The sequence below is a fragment of the Peromyscus maniculatus genome, chromosome 9 (genome assembly GCF_049852395.1).
Source record: "Peromyscus maniculatus bairdii isolate BWxNUB_F1_BW_parent chromosome 9, HU_Pman_BW_mat_3.1, whole genome shotgun sequence".
NCBI lineage: Eukaryota > Metazoa > Chordata > Mammalia > Rodentia > Cricetidae > Peromyscus > Peromyscus maniculatus.
In genome coordinates this window covers 27618651-27636672 of record NC_134860.1, presented here as the reverse complement: position 1 = coordinate 27636672, position 18022 = coordinate 27618651, and positions in this window count along the sequence as shown.

Genomic DNA, 18022 nt, shown 5'->3' with positions numbered 1-18022 from the left:
TTAAGAGAACTGGCTGCTCTTCCAAAGGTCTGGGTTTCTATTCCCAGCACCCTCACGGCAGCTCACAACTCCAGAGGATCCAATGGACACACTTTTTTGAGCTCCTCAAGCACAAACATATAAGCAGACAAAACACCCACACACATTTTTTTTAATTAAATCAGAAAAATTTTAAAGGGCCTAGAAAATTGGCTCAGTGGTTAAGAGCACTTACTGTTCTTGGAAAGGACCTCGATTCAATTCCCAGGACCCACATGGTGCCTCACAACCATCAGCAACTCCTGTTCCAGGGGATCCAATGCCCTCGTTTGACATCCACAGGCACCAGGCACACACGTGGTGAACAGACATATATATTGTGTCCCCTAATATATTGTGTGCCCTAATAAACTTATCTGGGGATCAGAGACAAAGCCAGCCACTAGATTAGACATAGAGGCCAGACAGTGGTGACACATGCCTTTAATCCTATCACTTGGGAGGCAGAGATTCATCTGAATCTCTGTGAGTTCAAGGCCACACTGGGAACAGAGCCAGGTGTGGTGGCACACGCCTTTAATACCAGTACTTGAGACTTCATGTCTTTGCATGGGAAGCACACATGCCTTTAATCCCAGGAAGTAATATGGCAGGAAGCAGAAAGTTATTTAAGATATAAGGACTAGGAACTAGAGTTTTTTAAGAAGTTCAACTAAGACCCTTTCAGGTGAGGACTCAGAGGCTTTCATTCTGAGGAAACAGGAACTCCACTCTCTCTTGGCATGAGGATTTCCTAGAGTTAAGACGTGGCTGGCTTGCTTTCTGATCTTTCAGCTTTCACCCCAAAACCTGGCTCTGGGTTTCTTTTATTAATAAGACTGTTTAGCAATTTGTGTTACATATATACATGCAGGCAAAATGCCCATATATAAGATAAATATAAATAAACCTTTTTAAAAATAAGTTAAAAATTAAAAAATTTTAAGAAACACAGTATGTATCTACATTTATTTGATCATCTTTAAAAATCTCAGAAATATTTTCAGTATAAAAGACTTGGTAGATTTTTTTTAAGTATTTTCTGTTTGGTAGAAATAATGTAAATAGAATTTTAATTATTTTCTTGTTTGTGACTTCCATATACAATCTATTTGTCATATATTAAATTATCTTTTTATACTACACATACATATATTATAAATACATGTTAAGATTTTTCTTTCCTGGTTTGTTGAAAGAAAGAACTTATCTAATTGATTTTCAGATACTGAGTAAGTCTTACGTGCCTGTAATAAATCTCACTGGACACAGTGTCAATTTTTTATGCATTGCTGTGTTTGGTTTTTTAATATTTTGGTAGCTATTTTTATATCCAATTTTACAAAAGATGCTGCTTTCTCATTTTCTCTTTTTGTATTGTCTTTTTAAAAAATTTGTTTGTTTATTTAGTATGTGTGTGTGCTTATATGAGTTTATGTGCACTGTATGTGTTCAGGAGCCCAAAAAGACAGAAGAGGGCATTGGATCCCTGGACCTGGAGTTGTATTGCTCTGTGGGTGCTGAGATCCAAACACAGCAAGTGCTCTTAATCACTAAGCCATCTCTCCAGCCTTTCTTTGTACCGTATTTGTCTAGATTTGATGGTAGAATCACAACTTCAGAAATGGAGGCTAGCTTCTGTGGTGATATATTGTGTACCCCAATAAAGCTTCCCTGGGGATCAGAGGACAGAGCCAGCCACTAAATTAGACATAGAGGTCAGGCAGTGGTGGCACACACCTTTAATCCTATTACTCAGGAGGCAGAGATCCATCTGGATCTCTGTGAGTTCAAGGCCACACTGGGCTACATAAGAGAAACAGAACCAGGCACACATCTTTAATCCCAGGAAGTAATATAGCAGGACACAGAAAAGTATATAAGCATGAGAAAACAGGAACTCATTCTCTTGAGGCTGAGGATTTCGTAGAGGTAAGCTATCGCTGGCTGTCCTGATTCTCTGATCTTTCAGCTTTCAATATCTGGCTCTGGGTTTTTCATTATAAGACCTTTTAAGATCCGTGTTACAAGCTTCTTTCTAATTTTGTTATTTTTCAGTTTCCCTCACTAAGGCTTTTTTTTTTCCCATATTCTTCTCTTTGCTTTGAATTTGTTGTGTTCATTTTTCTCCTGATGAAAATGTAGCTGACCAGGCAGGTGTAGTGGCACCTGTCCTTGGGACGGTGATCAGGAGCTCAAGGCCAGACCCAATCGTCCCTGAGGCCAGCCTGGGTGACATGAGGCCCTGTCTTATAAAAAATTCACCCTCCTCCATTCTGATTAAATTTGGCTGCTACCTCTTCCCCTCAACACACTGCCTTGCTGCACTCCATAGAGTCCATACATTCTTTTCTCTTGACGCTTCCACCGTGAGCCATGGAATATCTGGAAATATCAGTGAATTTCCAGTTGTATTTATGATGTTGATTTCTACTTTAATTCAGAGAACATACTTTGGGATTTCAGTTGTTTATTTGTTTGGTGTGCTGAGAGTAAACTAGAGCATCAAACAGGACAGGCAAGCACAATCATAGAGCTGCATTCCCATCTCTTCTACAGAACACACTGAGGGCCTTTTAAGACCCAGGACATGGCTGCCTTGAAAGTTCAGTAGACTCTTTGCCCTTGTATTCATGGTAGGAGTGCCCAGCCTTTGGCAATGTGATGTGATGTTACCTACAAATATGCTGAGAGGGATTTGTAGCAGTCAAGGGACACGTGTGGGCTTGAACATAGAATGATGTTGTGATTTTACCAATAATTAAATATTGTTTATGAAATTTGTGGGTACAAGGATAGTCTGCGGTGTCTTTCCAAATGGCTCCTTTTTTTCTGGATTTTTTTCCCTGATGCTCCAGTTCCTTTTTAGTGTTACCTTCTTACTTGAAAAAGTCCTTTCAGCCAGGCTTCAGGATTAACTCTATCAGCCCCAATGTTTTTGAGGCTTTTGTTTTGGGTTTTGTTTTGTTTTAACAATAATATTTTTATTTGCAAAATCCTCTACCATAGCTCTACCATTGTTGATAGTTACTTTATTTTAATCTAAATAACAATGATGATAATAATAATAATAAATAATGTAACAGTGTCTTCAGGCCTCTGGGGTTTACAGATATGTTACAGCTAATTGTGAAATGTCCTCCACAGGCTCCTAGTGAAAGGACTCTCCCTGGAACTCATTAGGGTCCTGGCTGTCTGCTTCCTGACTGCTGTGTTGTGAGCTACTGTGCGGTGTGCTCCCTGCCATGGTGGGCAGAAACCTCTAAACACTCTCTTCCCTCTTGTGGTTTCCATCGGGTGTTTAAGTCACACGGATGAACAGTCCAACAGAATATTGTAATTTGACCAGGTATCACTCCAACCTAACTTGCAGTCTCTCTGGTCACTTTCAATGTTTTCCTTTGTCTTTAGTTTGCTAATGTTCAGTTATTATGTGTTTTGGCAAGGATTTCTTTGAGTTTGTCATGTTTGGAATTCGATCAGTGTCTTAGGTTTTTATTGCTGTGAAGAGACACCATGACTATGGCAACTCTTATAAAGAAAATATTTAATTGGGGTGGGTCGCTTACAGTTCAGAGGCTCAGTCCATTGTCATCATGACGGAGAGCATGGTGCCGTGCAAGCAGACACGGTAATGGAGTAGTAGCTGATAGTCCTGCATCTTACATACATAGGAAACCTCCAAGCCTGCCCCCACAGTGGCACAGTTCCTTCAACAAACATCTCCGCTCCAACAAAGCCACACCTCCTAGTGAATGTCGCTCCCTATGAGATTATGGGGGCCAATTACATTCAAACTCCCACAATCAGCTTCTTGGAAATGTCGATTTGTGTCTTTAGCCAAATTTGAGATGCTTTCAATCACATCTCTTCAAATGCTACCCCAGCCCCTTGCCCTTCCTCCCTCCTCCAGTAATTCTGATGACACAAATGTGAAGCTTTTGTTATTTTCTACAGGTTCTCAAAAAGCATTTTTCCTTCTATTTTGTCTTTTCTTTTTATATAGAACTAATCTTGTTTCGCTGTCCTCAAATTCATCCTTTTCCCCCTTCCTCCCCTGTTGTACTACTGAACCTACTTTGCAAGTTTTAAATGTTTCTGTTATTGTTTATAACTTCTTTTTATAACTTTTTTAAATGAGCTTTTCTGTTTTTCATTTTGTCTCAAAGGAATTTGTATTTGATTGTGAAACACTTTTATGATGTTTGCTTTAAAAATCAGACCTATCTCAGTGTTATCAATTGATTATATTTTTCATTCAAATTGTGATTTTTTTTTTTCTTGGTTCTTGGTTGGGCAGTTTCTAGTTTCTGTACACTGTTCTGTTTTATTAGGAGACTGTAGTTCACACATACATCTTTTTATTTTAGTACTAAACCATACTGTGTAGATTTAGCATGTAGATCACAGCTTGCCTTTATGTGCTGTGATTTCTATGGCAATTTAATTAACAGACTTTGGAAGTTTTATCTGCTCTGTTTATCTTTTGCCTCTGTTGGTGTGGAGTGACAGAGAGACTTTTCAAAACCACACTATTCCCTGTCTTTAGTGAGAAGGGTAGGGGAAGGATGTACCAAAACTATGCTGTAGCCCAGGAGTACCTGCACTTGCATACACACACACCCCATACATAAACCAAAACAATGAAATAAATTTTAATTTAAAGAACAAATAAATATGTTTTTAGGACAGAGTATAATTGCATAGATTTGGCTGATCTGGAACTTACTGTGTCGACAAGCCTGGCTTCAAATTCAGAGTCCACTTGCCTCTGTCTTGTGATGGGGGGATTAAAGTCATATGTCACCATCCAGGCCTAAAATTAAAAAAAAAAAATTATAGGGCTATTTAGATTTTCTGTTTCATCTTGTATCAATTTAAGCAAGTTGTACTTTTAATGTAATAATTTTTATTGTCTTGTACTTTTTAAATACTTGTATTATTTTATGAATGTTTGCCTGCATGTATGTATGTCTACCACGTGTGTGGTGCCTGCAGAAGTCAGAAACAGCTGTCAGTTCCCTGATACTAGAGTTACAGATGGTCATCAGCCCCCATGTGAAGGCTGGGAATCAGACCCAGGTCCTCACGAAAGCAACAAGTACTCCTCACCAGTGAGCCAAGCTGCATTTTTAAAGAAGTATATCAGTTTTGTCTAAGGTTGTTGAAGTAGTTAACATGAAGTTATAAAATTGTATTTTTAATGCTCATAGGAGTTGTAACAATAAGACCTATTTAACTTCTCAAATTGGTGATTTGTGTTTTGTTTTCTCCTGATCATCCCTCTAGAAGTTTGTTGGTTTTTGTGTATCATTCCCACAAACCAATTTAGTTTTCAGTTTGTGTGTATATATGTGTATAGTGTGTGTGTGTGTGTGTGTGTGTGTGTGTGTGTGTGTGTGTGTGTTTGTGTGTGTGTGTATTATGAATGTGGGAATATGCACGCCATAGTGCATGTGCAGAGACCAGAGGCCAACCTCAGGGTTCAGTCCTCACCTTGTACTTTGAGACAGGGTCTCTTGTTTATTCCAGACTAGCTGTGCTGACGGTTTCCAGAGACTTCCAGTCTCTCTGTCCCAGCCCTCCATGGAAGCACTCTGGTTACAGCTTTACTCCTGGGGATCCAAACCCAGGTCCTCACACATGCATGGCAAAGCACTTTACTCACTGACCCATCTTCCTGCCCCCAACTGTTTGATTAATTGTTGTTATTGTTTATTTGGATTTTGTTTTGCTCATTGATATGCTCCTGGGGTAGTTATTTCTCCCTTCTACCTGTTTGGGTTCCCTGTGTTTTTCTTACATTGGCTTCATACAAGTATACCACCACTGATCACTGGAATAAGAATTTAAAGTGAAGTCTTTCGTCTAAACGCTGCTGAGGTTGGAGCCCACAGATTTTGACACATTATATGTTCCTTGTCATCTAGTTTAGAACACTAAGTTCCCTAGTGATTTCTAACTGACATATGAATTGTTTAAAAGTATGCTACTTGATTTGTAAATGCTTGGAGCTTGCCTTTGTGTTATACTAATTTTTAATTTGTAAAGGCACACTTTATACAATTAGATTTGTCTCACTATATGGAGACTTGATGACCTAACTTTGATAACCTGATGTGCAGCCCGTTCTTGTCAGTTTACCATAAGTCCTTTTAAAAGGGCTTGTTCTTCAGTTTCTGGTATGTCTTACAAATACCAGCTCAGTCAGCTTAAAAGATGGTGCTATTCAAATTTTCCAGTTCTTTACTTATTTTGGGGGTGGTCCAATTTTTCTATCAATTGTTATGAGGTCTTAAAATCTGGTACTATAAGCATGTAATTGTCTTTTTCCTTTTAATTCTATTGATTTTTTTCTTCATGTATTTTGTAGCTTAGAAGTAGGAAACAGCAGGACACAGCTAGTAAATATTCGAATCTGGGTAAGGCCAGGCATGGAGTAATATTGAGATTATTAATTTTCATCTCTATTAAGTAATGACTGCATGGGTAGCAATAACAACATTATCCTGCTGGTTTTCTCTCATGCTGTAAGACTTTATTACAATAAAAATAGTGTTATCAGGAGAATCTTCATGCTCTTCCAGAACAAAATATCATTAGACAGAGTGTAGATGAGATGTTTTACAGAAAATGGTTAAAATATATAAACACAAGCAGGAGGTATCAAAATCATTATCATTATAAAATCAGAGATAAAATCCTCTTCCGACCACATCCTTCCTGAGCAGGTTGTTTTCTCCAAAGCCTTTAGTATCAGCAAAGCTGGTCAGAGCTGTTCTGAAAACTGCATACAGGCTTCGCTGTGGTGGTGAATGGGAGTACTTCTGTTGTTTTCTTTAAGGTGTTGGGGACTTAGTTCAGGCACCATGTGGCCGGTCAACCAGTCCATCAACTGAGCCACACATCCCCATCCCTGGAAGCACTTTTATGTGTGGAAAAGGAGGGAGAAAAGCCTCTGAAAGTCATAAAATTAGATCATGTGGAATATACCATGATGAAGGAGAATGACTCCCGTACCATGGTGATCTGAATGTATTAATACATTAAGGAATGTTGTTTAACGGACTCGAACTTTCTTTGAACAGCCAGCTTCCAAATAATGACATGGAGATTTCTTATTAAGTATGAAAGCTTGGCCTTAACTTAGACTTATTCCCAACTATCTCTTATAACTTAAGTTAGGCCATTTATATTAATCTATGTTCTGCCACATGGCTTGTTAACTCTCCTCCATAATGTACATCCAACTAATTCCTCGTCTCCCGACCAATCTCACCCCTCTTCTTCCTAGAGTAACTAACTCTCCCCAGAAGTCTCTCCTAGCCTCTCCTGCCTAGCTCTTGGCTGTTCAGCTCTTTATTAAACCAATCAGAAGATATCTTGGCAAAGACACATCTTCCCAGTGCACAAAAAGATTATCCCACAACAGTTTAGCAGTACATAATTGGTAAAGGTTTTTTGTTTTGTTTTGGCATTTGGTTTTGGGGTTGTTTTGTTTCGTTTTGAGCCAGGGACTCTCTATGTATCCCTGCCTGTTCTGGAACTTGCCATGTAGACTAGGCTTGAACTCACAGATGCACCTGGCTGTGCTTCCGGACTGCTGGGATTAAAGGCCTGTGCCACCACACCCGGCCCAAATGGATCTTTTTAAGCAGACAACTTCACAGGCTCATGTGAACAGATAATGAAGTTGTTAAGTGCACACAGCTCTGCAGGCCCAGACTTTAGAAGGGGGTCAGGCTGCAGGCAGGGCAGAAAGTGGGGGACAAAGGAGGACAAGGGTCTACTTATGCTTTCTATAGTTTTGTCTTGTTTCTATTCTCTTCTATAGCCAACATGTATTCAGCAATAACTATATTTTAAGTTTGAACAATAATTGTCCTAAAAGTGATAAATACATACTAAAAAAGGCTAAATTTTCAAATATCAGGACACGATAAAACCTTGAAGCATGGTAATAAAGAATTCCTTTTGAATTCTCAAGGCCCTGCAGACTTTTGTACCTAAGGGTTGCTCTGGCTGAAAGCATCCAATTCCCAGGCAATAATAATATAGTCATAAAATAGCTAACATAGATTGACACTCATTCTATGCTAGGCTCTGTTTTAAGTGCCTTCACATATTAACTCACAACAATTCTATAAGTAATTCTAAATACTGTAATTTCTCCCTAGTTTCAGGAAACCAGTGTGCTGGGTAACTTTGCCTGCATCTCACATCTAGTAGGTAGCAGAGCTGGGCGCACTGAATCTGTGCCCAGCACTTCGGCAAAATGCCTTCTTATAAACAAGCTTTCTGGGGGCTGAAGAGATGGCTCTGAGGTTAATAGTGCACCCTGCCCTTCCAGAGTTCCAAAATTCAGTTCCCACTGCCCACAGAAGGCAACTCATAATAGCCTGTGACTCCAGTTCCAGAGGACCCAATGACCTCTTTTGGCTTCTACAGACACCTGCCCAGACATAACACACATACATATAAATAAAATCAAAAGTAAAGTTTAAAGAAGAAAGAAGCAAGAGCCAGGTGGGGTGGTATACACCTTCAATCCCAGCACTCAGGAGACAGAGGCAGGTAGATCTCTATGAGTTTGAGGCCAGCCTGGTCTACAAAGTGAGTTCCAGGACAGCCAGGTGACAGGACAGTTACACGGATCCTGTCTCAAAAAACAAATAGTAATAACAATAACAATGATAATAATTAATAATAATGATGATAATAACAATAATAATAAAGAAGCAGAGTCTCAGAAGGCAGAAGAGAAGAGTGTCCTGAAGAGTGAATGTGTCCCTGGTGTTACAGGATGAGTAATGGCTTCCCCTGTCAGCTTTACCTGTGCATCCTGCCTGCTGAATTCAGGCTCTCATCTCCAAATGGCTGGTTTGTTTTTGATTTGGTGTTTCTGTTAGTTCAAAAAATCCAGAAAGTGTCTCCACGTCCAGGATCACCACACCAAGGCAGTGGGGTGCACCTCCCAGGAAGGACATCAGTTCCCAAGACTTGGTCATTGAGAGAGGGTCCCACACTGTAAGAAATGGGGGGGGGGGTCAAGACAGTGACCATACAACCCAAAGCATGCAAGCAAGACAAAAAGCTTTACTTCAAAAGAATATTGTGTAGCCACACCATATCAAGCAAACACACCCAGTTGGAGGGAGGGGCACACGGGGTTTGTATTACTAATGCAAAGGGGTCCTCTGCCTTACTGTGAGTGGTCAGAGCTTGACCTCACATTCTTATCTGATTTAAAGTCATGCAGTTGATAAGCAGAATGCAGTTCTCGGTGCTGAGGGCAACCTTGAGCTCATGTTTTGGTTTCAGAAGTGCTGATCCTGGAGGAATTTGAGTTTCTACCAAGTAGCTGGTTAACAACTTTTTTAAATAAAATTTTCTGAAGCCAGGGAGATGGGTCAGTGGTTAAAGTCACTGGATGCTTCTCCAGAGGACCTGGGTTCAATTCCCAGCACCCACATGGCAGCTCACAACTATGTGTAACTCTAGTCCTAGGGTGTCTGACATCCTCTTCTGAGTTCTGTGGGCAACAGGTATGCATATAAACTCAATACCCATACACATAAAATAAAAATATATTTAAAGTAACAGCACATTATTCTGAAGTTTCCCACAGTCACCAAATCAATTCAAGTTCAATCTCAGTACATTTCTGTCTTCATTTTTGCAAAAACACAGCACCAATACAATCAACATGCATCCCCCACTTGCTAGGGTCACCGACATCTTTTCCCAAATGGCTGCCTCCCTGGACCCACCCCTTTATCACATTGACTGTTTGCTTAGTGATGTATTTCCTACCAGAGAGATTGGCGCTTTAGGAAGCCATCTTTCTTGTCACTGTTCAGAGACGGTGGACTATTATCCTTTCGGTGGCATAGGACAAGGATGGAAGTTTAGTTGTCTTTTATTAAAAAGAAGTGCCTTAGTCACTGTTCTATTGCTGTGAAGAGACACCATGGCCTAGGAAACTCTTATAAAGGAAAGTAATTAGGGGCTGGCTTGCAGTTTCAGAGGTTTAGTCCATTATCATCATGGAGAGAGCATGGTAGCAGGTAAGCATGGTGCTGAAAAGTAGCTAAGAACTTCATTTTGATCGATAGGCCAAGAGATACTATGGACATGGCACGAGCTCTTGAAACCTCAAAGCCCAGCTCCAATGACACACTTCCTCCAACAAGGCCACACCTCCTGGTCCTTCTAATCCTTTCAAATAGTGCTGCTCCCTGCTGAGTAAGTGTTCAAATATCAGTCCATGGGGACCATTCATATTCAAACCACTGCAAGAAGTCATCAGGACAATGGCTTGGTCATTAAGGTACTTTCCACAAAAGCACAAAGAGCTGGATTTGGATGCCAAACTCCCATGTAAAAACCAAGTACAATGACATATGCCTGTAATCACAGTGCTGAGGAGATGGGAACAGGCAAGTTCCTGGGGCTCATTGCCAGTCAGTCTAACCCACTTGACAAGTTCAAGGTTCAGTGAGAAACTTTGGATAGATAGATAGATAGATAGATAGATAGATAGATAGATAGATAGATAGATAGATAGATAGATAGGGAGGTAGGGAGGTAGGGAGGTAGGGGGACCAGTGAGATGGATTAGGTTATAAAGGTGTTTGGCACCAAGTCTGCTAACCTGAGTCCCACCGCTGGAACCCACAGGGTAGAAAAAGCTTCCTCTCACAAATTGTCCCATGACTTCCACACCTCTACCATGGCACGTGTACACTCCCAAATTAAATAAATAGACAAATAGCATATTTTTTAATTTAATGAATAAGGTAAAGAGAAAGACATCCAACATTGATCTTTGGCCTCTATACACCACACACATGTGCATATACATGAGCATGTCTACAAACATAAACAATATACATACATGCACGCTCACATAGACACACACACACACACACACACACACACACACACACACACACAGAAGCCACTGAGGGATAGGATGATAATAAAATGAAAATTCCACTTTCCAATTATTTCTTTCGTCCAAGGACAACCTGACAACTAACAAGAGACCAGGTTCCCTGCTTCTGTCTCTTTACTGATATTTCCTTGCAGCAACTTTTTGCCGTGAGGGTCCAAGAATCAACAGTTTCACTACAACTTCCCTGAGGAGACAACAATTCTCAACCCTGGATACAATCACCAGGAGAGAAAAAAAAAAAATCAGGACTGTGCCCCAAACCAATTACATCAGAATCTCTGGAGGTACCATCCAAGCAACAACATTACTTAAAGCTCCCCCAGAAATCTTCATGAAGTAGAAAATCACTTCCCTAAAATAACATGTGACCTTGTTAAAATATCCCACTTTCAAAAAGATAAAAATCTGGATTCTTATGCAAATGTAAAGTGCATGTGTCAAGCTATTTCAACTCATCAATGAGAAAGCCAGTAATATGTCAAAACCAGTTCAAAGAGCATGTGAGGAACTAAATATTTATAGGCAATGTTAGTATAAGGCTGTTGTGTTAGAATCAAAATTAATTAATGTCATTTCCTGAAGCAATTTATAGATTCAGTGCAAACTCTATCAACATTCTAAAGCTTGGTTGGTTGGTTGGCTTGTTTGTTTGTTTGTTTGTTTGTTTTGAAAAATGGGGAGGAGGATCTTAAAATTATTCTGGAATTTTATGAAGGACCCCAAGTCACCCAAACAATCTTGAAAAAGCAGAAGTTGCAAGGCTCACATTTGCTGATATTATTATAAACTATAATTATAAACTCTTATTATAAAACTATACAAATCAAAAAGCGATGTGGAACTGCTGTAAAGACAGACAGACATTTCAATGAAACTGAATTAAAGGTCCAGACAGAAACCTATTTCTCTACAGACATTTGAATGTGGAAATAACAGTCTTTCCAACCTCTGGCACCAAGACAACTCCACACGCAAACAAACAAGAAGGAGGCCAAGGTGGGACCTGGAGTGATGCTCGGTTGGCAAAGCGCCTGCCTGGCTTACAGCGAGCTCTGGGTTCAGTCCTAAGCCTGCACACCAGTAATCCCAGCATTGGAGAGGTGGAGGCAGGGGGATCAGATGATCAAAATCATTTTCAGCTACACACCTAGTGGAAGTCAGCTGGGATTATGAAACCCTACCTCAAAGACTGAAGCCGTGGGCTGCGGAGATGGCTTCCCAGCTAAGCCCTGAGTTCAGTTTCCAGTTTCCACACTGAGGAGCTGACCACTGCCAGTAAGTCCAGCTCAGGGGCACACACGAGGTTGGCCATAAAACCCCCCAAAGGAAAGTCCATAAAACCCCCCAAAGGAAAGTAAGTGTTCAGAAAGACTCGGGGAAATCGGAATCTCCATTCATTTCCTGCTAGACATGTTAAATGGCACAGTTGCCATGAAAAAATGTGGTGTTCCTTCACAAGGTTAACCGCGAGGCTGGACGCGGCGGCCCACACCTTTAATCACATCACTCCGGAGACAGAAGAAGCGGATCTCTGTGAGTCTGAGGCTAGCCTGGTCTACATGGCCAGTTCCAGGACAGCCATGGCTACATAAAGAAACCCTGTCTCAAAAAATAAATAAAATAATAAACACAGAACTACTACAATACCCAGGTGTATTCCAGGCATTTGCTCAAAAGAGCTGAAAACGGATATTCAGAAAAATACCTGAGCACCATTATTCATAATAGCCAAAGATGAAAGCAATCCAAATGTCCATCAGCAGATGGATGACTGATAAACTGTGGAATAGCATCCAGTCACTAATAGGTAGAGTGCAGGGTCACTTTGGAGTGGTGTTGGAAACGTTCGCAGCTAAAATGGAGATGGTGGGTGTGTAATATTCCAGATGTCTAGCACAGCACTGAGTTTACACTTCGGTGTAGTTATTGGGACGAGAGAAATGGCTGGGGGAGGGGAGCACTTTCTGTTCTTCCAGAGGACTGGGGTTCACTTCCTAGGACCTACGTCAGGCAGTTCAAAACTGCTATAACTACAACTCCAGGGGACCCACATTCTTTTCTGGTCTCCATGGTGTGTGCGTGTGTATGTGTGCGCGTGCACACACATACACACAAATAAATAAATAATTTCACCAATAATAAATAAATAGAATCTTTTTTAAGGAATGATTTTCTAAACTGGACATAGTGGTGCATGCCTGTAAACTCAACACTCAGGATGTGGAGACAAGAGGACCAGGCCAGTCTCCACTACAGATCAAATTCAAAGCTCTCCACACTTCAAATATTATGTGAATGAATAAGTGGTTAACTATGCTATATGAATTTGGCTCCAATGACAGGGCCACAAATTATAATCTGAAGGGTGACCCATTCTTCCTAACAGAAAATAATTTCACCTGGTTAAATTCTGTCCGAAAAAGACACCTTAATCTCTGCCCCACGGGTTGTGATGATCCTGACTACAGAAAGTTAACTCTACCCTAAACTGGACAATGAAAGAGTGGAGGGGGGGGGGAGAGGGAGGGAGAGAGAGAGAGAGAGAGAGAGAGAGAGAGAGAGAGAGAGAGAGAGAGAGAGAGAGAGAGAGAGAGAGAGAGAGGGAGGGAGGGAGGGAGGGAGGGAGGGAGGGAGGGAGGGAGGGAGGGAGGGAGGGAGGGAAGGAGGGAAGATCATCCTTCCTGTTTTTTTCCGACTTCAGCCCCTGCTCAATCTTTCTAATACTCAGGGATACTTTCATCATCAGAAATGTACTGAGAGTGGAAAAGAGAAGAGCTGGGATCGACATTTCTCTAGTCTCTGAAAATTGTTTTTAGCCTTTATACAAATTTACTCTGTCCTTCCCAATAATCCGCAGACCCTCTGTGCACCTTTATCCAGCTGCCCAGTCATCTGGAGTCTGTGTTTATCTCAGTTCACACTGGGGAAGGCTTTCAGTCCGACTGCAGTGCTGGGTTCTCAGCCCTTTGAAAGCAAAGTAAACAAGTCCACCAAGCCCGTTCCTCACAAGGAAAGACAGGTCATGCCGGGGAGGAGCGGTAGAGAGAGAGGGAGGCTGGAGATGAAGAAAAGATGTCAGGAAAGAGCTGACAATAGACACACTGAGATGTTCTTTCCTAAAATTTCCATTATACTGAACATTTGAGCATGACAGTACCTTTGAGAATTTAAAATACACTAAGAACTATTTCTACAGGAAAACACACATGGATACATAAACACAAAACTTCACAGATATTTCAGATGCTTTTGGACTTTAGAAAGATTTTTAGGTAAGAAGTCCTACTCTGGGTCCCTCCCAAAGCCAGCAAAACTGCCAGGGTAAAACCCTTTAGAAAGTGCACCGGGAAGCTGGGAATGTGGTTCGGTGGGTAGTGTGCCTACCTAGCATGAGCAGAGTCCTGGCATGGAGCCCCAGACCTGTCTAAACAGGCCTGGTGTGAGCCTGTCATCCATCACTCAGGAAGTTCAAGGTCACCCTCGGCTCCAGTGTTCAGTGTGATGTGACTGACCCAGCTGTAAACAAAACCTCCAGTCTGTAGCTTTCATCTTTTTAAAAAGATCCACAGAAAATGTGAAAGTGCTCCCTTTCTCTGTAAGTTCTGAGATGAGGGAATGCAATTGCGAACAGGCAGGAAACATCGAAGCGGGCGTCTTCGCGGATTCCCTCTTCTCACTGTGTTATTCTAACTAATTAGCCAACTACTGCTAAAAGACATTCGTTTTGAAAACCTTATTTATTTTGCTCTGCCACATTGATTTGCTCAGTGCCACTCTTATGTGCATAGATTACTGGGTAATGAAGTCTAGAACGGCTTACCCAGCATGCTCTGCAGATCTAGACTGAAAAGGCAATGTGCCCTACCAACTTCTAACTGAAATTAATCGTATTCAGTTTTTTCTCAGCTTGACTACTTTTTATAGCCCTTCTACCCCTCCCGTTCAAAAACTCATTATTTTCATCTGCTAATTTACTTTTTTAATTACTTATTCAGCCACACTTGCACAACAGCACCCAGTGATTCCAGTAAACCTTGGGCTATTTCACAGGAAATGAAAGATGTCAGAATGGTATTTTTTGAGGAGAGTCTGAAGTTAAAAGTAGGATTGACTTTGCACGTACCATGGAAGGCGTAAGTCTCGGCTTCAGTTGGGAACCTAATAGCATCAAATGCCATGGAAATTCCTTCTGGACGACACTTGTGTCATTATGATGTCTAAAGTAGAGCTTAAGGCTGTTGTTCTTTGAAATGTCGCAGATTGGGTGAACAATGCTTCTGCAAACTGAGGAAAGAGCTACAAACCCAGGCTTGGTAACCCATTGCCGAGCGCTGACCAGTGCCAGTGTGGGCTGTTAGAGTCTTCTTCGAGCCAGGAACCCTTCTGTTCATTTGGCCTCTTATTCTGACTGGTGAAGGCTCAAGGTGAACAAATTATCCCTTTTCTCCTAGGATTTCTCCAGTTTCAGCACAGAAAGTCTAGCATCTCGTCCCAGGACTCAGAAAATCATGACACTTGGCCACCCTAATTACCCTTCCCAGAAAAACTCAGCATTATTCATGTAAAAGCACCCCAAGTCCACATTTTGTAAACAACTGCCCCCCATGGTGTTTGTAATACACTCCAGAAAAATTGTTTTAATATGCTCAACTTAAAACACATTGAAGATCAGAATGGAAATTGCTTGAATATTATGTCAGAAAAGCCTCATGGCAGAAAGGCTTATTTGCATTGGCATTTACAATGGAGAAAAATTTACATATTCCTTGTGAAATTAAAGAGTTTTTAAGAGAGGCAGATTTGGAAATCTGCCTATCAAATGTTAATCTGAGAATAGTAAAGAATAGAATTTTTCTGCAGTTCGGGTTTGTTATTGTTTCTACATTTTAATTATATTCTTTGGACTAGATAATAAATGTATATAAAATTCAAAAGGAAGGCAACCTTCCCTCTCTGTCCCCAACCTTTCAACTGTCCGAACAGTTCATTCAATTTCTAGGCTATTGTTGAGAGATAGTTTACGCAAATACAGACAACTATGTAAAGTTTTACTGTGTAAGGTAGTCATTAGGAAGGAAAGCTTGCCGCCTGGGAGGCCCTAACCTGGGGCAAAGGTTGGAGAGGCTGCTCCACTGCTGACTCTGGGGTCGAAGGGCACGAGACAGCCCAGTTGGCAGGACGAGGAAGCTTAGAGACACGGTGGGAAGCTGAAGGGACTGTAGCCAGCCCCGGCCGGCCGGGCAAACACAGCTCTGGCAGCCTTACCGTTCTCCCGGTACCCTCTGCCTTGCTGAAAACCAGTCAGTTACATTCCTAAAGTCACCAAGGTCTAGTCCCTTATTTGGCCACTTCCTCCCCCTGAGGCTGACTACCAAGGTCCAGCTATCAAAAACCCCCTCTGGCTCACCTAATTAACATGCCCAAATAAAATTTAAACCCCATCCTAACAAAGGTTTCCCCCTTTACCTTTAAAAACTGCCATCTGCCTATGGGGCAGTCTGCCCAGAGGCAGTCTTTTGTCCTTCCCTGTTGGAACAAATCCCCTGCCCCCTTTTTCTCCTGTGTTTGTCTCTTCCCTACAAATAAGTCTCCTTTGTGCAGAGAACTTGGTCTTGGGGTGTCCTGGAGCTGTACCGATCTCTCATCTAGCAGCTCAGAGGCTCCTGTGAGCCCCAGAGAAAGGTCAGGGAGAGATGGGTGGAGCCAGCAAATAAGCCTGCCATCTTCAGAAAAGCATAGTTTTTGTATTGAGAGTGTGGACCAAGCCGGGTGGCGGTGGTGGCACACGCCTTTAATCCCAGCACTCCAGAGGCAGAGGCAGGCGGATCTCTGATTTCAAGGCCAGCCTGGTCTATGGAGTGTGTTCCAGGACAGCCAGGGCTACCCAAAGAAACCTTGTCTCGAAAGACAAAACAAATGCAAACAAGTGTTGGCAAAGAGAAGTGGACTCAGCTCATCCCAGGAGGCAGACAGTGAAAGTCCTGAGAGGCAGTTCGGTCGCTGCCAGGCCCCGGATGGAGAGACCAGTGGGCAGCATAAAAGGTTTCTCCGTTCAAGACCAAACCGAAGTTCTGACTAGGCTGATGATGTCCATCTCCACCAGGGAACCACAGCAAGATTTGAAAAAGTTAAGTATTAGGGGGAACTGTTTCAGCAAGGGTGGCCACTCCCCACCCCACCTCCACCCCACCTTACCCTCACCCCCACTAAACTTCCAGATGCACCCCGAAGGTTTCTAAATGGCCGGGAAGGGCCGCTTCCAAGCCTCCGATCAGGGTTCAGCACTATGATTGGCTGAGCAGTTTTAGAAGGCATGATTTCTCACTCACGAAACTCCTGGGAAAGCCTACCAGAACTTTCTTGCCCTTGGCACTGCGAGCCAGGAGGCTGCTGACAACTGTGAGTAGATTCGCTTTGCTCGGCCAGAGAGCGGGCGCTCCTGCTCTCAAGGGAATGACTTGTCCCACTGCATAGCGGACTGCAAGAAAAAAAAAGAAAGAAAGAAAATCGCCAAGTCGGTGCCAGGCAGGAGTCCTCTAACTTGGCTCTGTATCAGAGTATCAATGGGGCTTTAAAAGTTAAAAAAAAAAAAAAGCCTAGATCAGAAAGTGGTAAAGTTTTGCTTTTAACATCCCTGGGGTCGTAGGGATGGACCACACGGAAATTCTGTCTGCAGAGGACACTGTGACAGTCTTCGGACAATTTGCTTTGAGACGGTTGGAAGGTCTCTGGTGACAGTGTGAACCCCCCACAACTTGCTAGTCTCCACAGCAATGAGAAAGCAAGCCCATGTGGGGACCCGTTGGTGACACTGATTAGAATAAATGTGCTCCACAAAAAGAGTGAACAAATCAAAATTTTAGAGTATTTTAAATGGATAAGGAGATTAGAATCTTTTTTGTTGTTGTTGTTGTTGTTGTTGTTGTTTTGTTTTGTTTTGTTTTGTTTTTTTGTTTTTTTTTTGGTTTTTCGAGACAGGGTTTCTCTGTGTAGCTTTGCGCCTTTCCTGGAGCTCACTTGGTAGCCCAGGCTGGCCTCGATCTCACA